The sequence below is a fragment of the Stegostoma tigrinum genome, chromosome 9 (genome assembly GCF_030684315.1).
Source record: "Stegostoma tigrinum isolate sSteTig4 chromosome 9, sSteTig4.hap1, whole genome shotgun sequence".
NCBI classification, from domain to species: Eukaryota; Metazoa; Chordata; class Chondrichthyes; order Orectolobiformes; family Stegostomatidae; genus Stegostoma; species Stegostoma tigrinum.
The window spans coordinates 67,352,993-67,358,992 of record NC_081362.1 but is presented as its reverse complement, the minus strand read 5'-3'; the positions used below and the strand labels follow the sequence as shown (position 1 = coordinate 67,358,992).

Below are 6,000 nucleotides of genomic sequence, written 5' to 3'. Positions count from 1 at the left end.
ACACTCTAATTTAATATATGCTGTATACACCCCAGACATTATGGGGATAATGCCATCTGTATACAAAATCGCACTGAGGAATGAGGTATTTCTGATTTCCAGAGCATCGGGCACTTGGCAGCTATATCCATGTAACGAGTACCACATCCGGGGGCTTGTCCTTACCTAATAGATCCAGTGTACTGACCTGGGCAAGATGAGGGGGTAGGGGAGTAGAATTGGAGATCTGGGATTGAGGTCTCGGGTGAGGTTGAGACCTGAGAAATAGATTGGAAGCCTGGTAGCAGTTAGTTGGAAGCCAGTCAGGACCACAGGATAATTTTAGAATTCACGGAAAATCGGACAGTTGGGGAAAAGTTGTGGGATGTGCAGAGGCCCAAAGAGGAACGCTGCAGGTGATGGCTGAGGTCCTGGAAAGCATAAAGACATTAGGTTCTTGGATGCAGCAATCCTCACTTGAATGTACCTGTTAGATTCTTGAGGCCAGGGAAGTAAGAAACATTCCATTCCCCAGCTCTTTTAACCCATACCTCACTAAGGATTGTTTTACTTTTAAAATGCTGTGCATGTCTGGAGCATTTCCATTAAATTATATATGTGTATAATTATATGATAAATCTTTCAAAATAAATACTTTACACACCACAAGAATTTCAAAATATTCAATTTGCAGTAAATTTGATGTGACTGAAGTGTTTAACTTTTATTTTGCACTATCTAGGAATTTTTCAGTTAATCTTTATTTAGTCTTCAGTTTATTCAACACAATTACTAATACAGTGCCAGGTAAATAAGAATGCCAGGGACGGCTTGACGGTGGATTCATTCAGATGTCTAGAAAAGAGAAAAAAAGAGTCACTCATTTCTTTGTTAATTTTTTGAATGAATTGTCATAGAAACTGTTACAACCAGACAATTATAGAACCGGTTTATATGCCTGGCAGGCCTTGCTTTAGATTCTACACTAACATTGATCTGCTGCCTCCAGTGAGTTGATGTTCATGCTACAAAACGGGTTCACACAAGATCCCTGGGAATGATGTCAGAGGCAGCTCAACTTTCTGACTTGGCTGCTGCGGCACTCTCCAGGCTAAAAGGGAAACTTAAAAGTGAACAGAACAGCTTCAGAGCATTTCTGCTTGTTGGTTCTGTGTTGCAAATTTCTGTTCTGTAGCCATCCTACTATTCCAGCAGCTCCAGTAAAAGCAACTTGTGACTTCCTATAGGCAGAATTTGGAAATTCAAATCAGAGACCTAGTAGGAAGGCTGGGCATGATGGAAGGACTCCGGGCAGGCATCCAGTGCTTCTGTATTGCCCTTGGATGGATGCTTAACTGTATCAACTCAGAATAAACATACTACCTTCATGAGCAAAAACAGACCCCCTCTTGAGGTCAATGTAAAAGCTGGATTCAATTAATACCTTAAAAACCTGGAATTGAAAGTAGCAGAAATGGTGACTATGAAACCATAATTGACATTGAAACACTTCTGTTTAAAGATTTTGAGGGAAGGAAATCTGCCGTCTTTGCCGGCTATAGTCAACTCATAATGCCAGACCCACAAAAATGTGACTGTCTTTGAACTGCCCTGCAAAATGCCCTAGCCAGCCATTCATTTCAAGGGCAATTAGGGATGGACAACAAATGGAGCCCCTGTTGTGGACACCCACATCTCATGAAAGAATAAAGGAAATAACATGTCTGGAGTACTCACTTTAACAAAGTGTCTTTTTACCTGATTTGTGTTACCAGTGATTTGCAGTGTAATTAGAATTACCGTAATTATCCCAGCATCTCTAATTACCAGCAGCGTGAAGTTTATTATTTAATGAAGTCTCCAAGATCTTGCTTATCTCACCACCCCCAACCTGTTCAGATTGCCTCAGGCGGAAGAATGAATTTGCTTAACAAATCTCTGGTTGCAGATTCCTACAGAAAGTCTATGCCTGGCTCAAACTTCATGTTTCAGCTCATTGCTTTGCAACCTGCTGTGCTTGGAGCAAATCTCTCTTTTAGCTAGATGGTTGATTTCCAGCGAGGGTGTGGACAGGCAAGAATCAATAGCCTACCCATTCTGTTGTTCTACATCAGATAGACGCAGCTGCTGAAGCACGTGTAGAAACCATTGATGTTCTTGAACACATTTAAAAAAAAACAATTCTACAGTTTTGGCCAAACTCAAGTGAGGAAAAGTGCTGCAAATAATTTCTGCAGCCTTGAGTTGGAAAGAAACACAGCCAGTTGTTTTTGCTTGTTGCACGCTGGGTCACCCAAATCCCATGAAATTTGAATAAAATATAATAAAACTGCATGGACTGGCCACCGTGGAGCCACAGGACTGACGGAGGCCCACTCCCCAGACCACAGAGACACGGATCCCATGATCGAGAGCACTCTGACTAGATACCTGACTGTGGCTAATCTCCTAGATTTGTACCAAACGCTGCCCAAAACTTACTGTGCCAGGACCCCGAACTCATTCGTGCATCCATGGATTTTGCTGAATACTACACCCTTCAGATTTTGAGACGTGATCATTAGCTTGTTGCACATATGATGTGTTTCCATCATAAGCTGCTAGCACATGGTGCAGAGATAATAAGAACTGCAGATGCTGGAGAATCTGAGATAACAAGATGTGGAGCTCGATGCACACAGCAGGCCAAGCAGCATCTTAGGAGCAGGAAAGCTGACGTTTCGGGCCTAGACCCTTTATCAGAAATGGGGGAGGGGAAGAGGGTTCTGAAATAAATAGGGAGGGGGGGGTGGATCGAAGATGGATAGAGGAGAAGGCAATTGGAGAGGGGACAGACAGGTCAAAGAGGCGGGGATGGAGTCTGTAGAGGTGAGTGTAGGTGGGGAGGTAAGAAGGGGATAGGTCAGTCCAGGGAGGATGGACAGGTCAAGGGGGAAAGGGATGAGGTTGATAAGTAGGAAATGGGGGTGCAGCTTGAGGTGGGAAGAGGGGATAGGTGAGAGGAAGAGCAGGTTAGGGAGGCGGGGACGAGCTGGGCTGGTTTTGGGATGCGGTAGGGGGAGGAGAGATTTTGAAGCTCATGAAATCCACATTGATACCATTGGGCTGTGAGGACTGCTGACCAACGGCACCGAAATAAAAACAGATAGTGATGGACAACCTCAGCAGGTCTCTTCAAGGCTGGCATTCCAGTGGTCTATTGGTGGTGCCCTGCTTTCATTCAGAAATTCAAATAATCAAGGCCCTATAATGCCAACTTAAATTGATTCAAAAGATCTCATGGTGCTCACTTCAAGAAAATCGGCGGTGAAGGGTTGGGTTATCCCTGGTGTCTGGCGGTATTTATTCCTTAATCAGCATCATTATAATGGGTTATCTGGTCATTATCACATTGCTTTATGTGGATTTTGCTGGGTGCAAATTGTTGAATTTTCTACTCTACAATAGTGACTAGGTTCAAAACTGCTTAGCTGGTAATAAAGTGCTTTGAAATGCTTTTTAATTATGAAAAATGATATATAAATACATCTTTCCTTCCTCACTGAATGTATTTGCAGGGGCTAATGCAATATACAAAATCACATTATGAAGTTTTCATGTCTGAAAAGATGATAGTTCAAGGGTTTATGCTTTGCTAAACATGTTCAAACAAAAATATAATATTATGCATGTCATTTGACAGCAAGTTTCAGATTCGCAAAATATAATGCCAAATGACTATTTCTCAGATGTAGATGATGCATTTTGTTCTGAGTTCGTTTGCAAACATACTCAGAACAAAATGTGCTTTGTAAACAATATGTTTTTGCAAAAGAAGGATAATTAGTGGTTCGTAAATATATTTAGCCAGTGATAAAGCCAGAGGATAATCTTGACATGTTGTAATAAAAAAACCCTTTAGCCTCACATAACATCAATTCAAGAGGAAAAGCAAGACAAGCATATTTAATGGTACAGGCACAAATAGATGTAATCTGAGATTACAGATGAGGTACTGATTTAATCAGCATTTCATCAGTGATTATCCAAACGGGCTCTACAGCAGTAGCTGTTAATTAATGTCTGAGATAAATATGTTGGGGGGATTAAACAGCTTTGAAGAAATGGGAAAGTACTAGAGATCCAGTCTGTTTCTTTAATACCTTCCTTAATTTGACAAACAAATGTTGGATTTATGTCCTAGTTCTGCCAAATCGACAGTCTTTTGGTTACTATGATTTTTACCAGAATATTGAATTAACGTTATCTTACTTCATTTTCTTGCCTTTGGGCTTACTGATTTAGAATTCTATTCACAAAACAAAAAGCTAAATATCAATTTTAGCGAATATCGCAATACCGAATAAAAACAATTAGTATTCAAAATATGCTTCATATATAAATGGAGAGGCATTTCAAGTTGCAGAAAAATGGCTACACAGATGACATTAAATGTGGTTTCTGATCATGAATAGTTTGCATAATATAAATGTCAAATATGGCTTTGAATCCTCAAATAAAATCAAAATACTGTGGATGCTGGAAATCTGAAATAAAAACAGGAAGTGCAGGAGAAAGTTAACAGATCTGGCAGAATCTCTGTGAGAGAAACAGAGTTAACCTTTCACGTTCAGGTGGATGCCGCCAGACCTGCTGAGTTTGTCCTTCACTTTCTGGTTTTAAATCCAGCTCTTGACTGATGCTAGAACCTGATTACCCTCATTTGACAAATCTTCACCGTGCATTTTTGCTGTTGTATGTTGTCCTTTCTCAGCTCTAGGATCAGGCTCATTGGCCTCTGAAGGACCAATGGAAGCTATGACCAGTAAAATGAAATTTCCTAGGTGAACAATTATACTCATTAGTGAGTGATTGCCAATAACAATTGTCCTTAGAAATAAAGAGATTTCGTTTCAAAGGAGTAAAAAACAAGGAGTAGGAAGAAAAAAATAAGTTTGAAGTAAAGACTTACCTTCACTGAATACAAAAGCAACTGGACATGGTCCAAATGTGCACTGTACCTTCAGGAGGTTCACTCCCATCTTTGCAGCTAAAACTAACCTTAGGTAAATGTTTTGCCACATTATGTTGATTCTTTTAAACTCTGACATTCCCTCAAGAAAATTTAATCAAAATGCTTCCTTAATAACCACTTGAAAAAACAAACAAAATGGAAACAACATTCATATGCAAAATAATGTAGCTGGAAATGGAACACTTTTATTCCTTGTACTAATGAACTTGTAACTTTCCAATGGGATAACAGATACAATACTTAAACATCTCTACAGGCTGCTGCAAAACATATTAATTTAATGGATATCTGTGTTATGCTTACGAGGTGCTTTGAAATGCTGATTCCGGTACTTAATTGCTGAGCTTTGGGTGATCTGGAGTCGATGGCTGACATCTGTTAAACACTAACTGTCATCTGTCTGTTTAAGATATGTCAAGGGAATGGATATCAGAGCAGGCCCTGTTGGAACCTAGGGAATTGACATGCATGGAAATGTGTCTCATGTGTGTGTGGATTGCATATCAATAGTTTGTTTGAGATTGATTGTTTCTGAAAGGAGCACATTTTGACTCTTAAGATCATGTAACAGTTCATATAAAATCCTCACATTCATAACAGTGACTGTAGAGCAAGTCTTTGAAAAAAAGGCGCTCTCTCTTCTCTCCTGACACCAGTGCTCTGCTCCAACAGTGCTGACAGCCCATGGTACCTCAGTCTGAGCCTTGACAGTGACTATCAACAGGCTGTCTTGCCAGTCGGGGTTATCATAACTCCTTGGTCTTGTCCTCACCTGACATTCATATGAGCATCATCAGTAGATAGTTTACAGCAATAACATGCCTGCCTGCTTTTTTCCTTTCTCTCTGTTCTCTTCTACAGTGCTGTGGTTTCATCCACATTTGAACACAAAGCTTTCAAAGTCTCTAATCTCAGCAGATAGGAGATAATTTATATTAACCTCCCTGAGAGCAACACTGTTAGCACCAGTTATACTGATACAATCTTTACCACTAAGCCTCCTTTTG

At 40.2% G+C, this 6,000-nt stretch overlaps 1 long non-coding RNA gene across 1 annotated transcript in view; it reads right to left on the bottom strand.

Moving 5' to 3' along the window:
• Positions 1–719: 719 nt before the first annotated feature.
• The window catches only part of LOC125455044 (uncharacterized), a 61,042-nt gene continuing 55,761 nt past the window's right edge, over positions 720–6,000 (bottom strand). The window contains exon 3 of the long non-coding RNA XR_007248132.2: positions 720–834. This is a non-coding gene — a long non-coding RNA (uncharacterized LOC125455044). The remainder of the gene's footprint in view (positions 835–6,000) is intronic.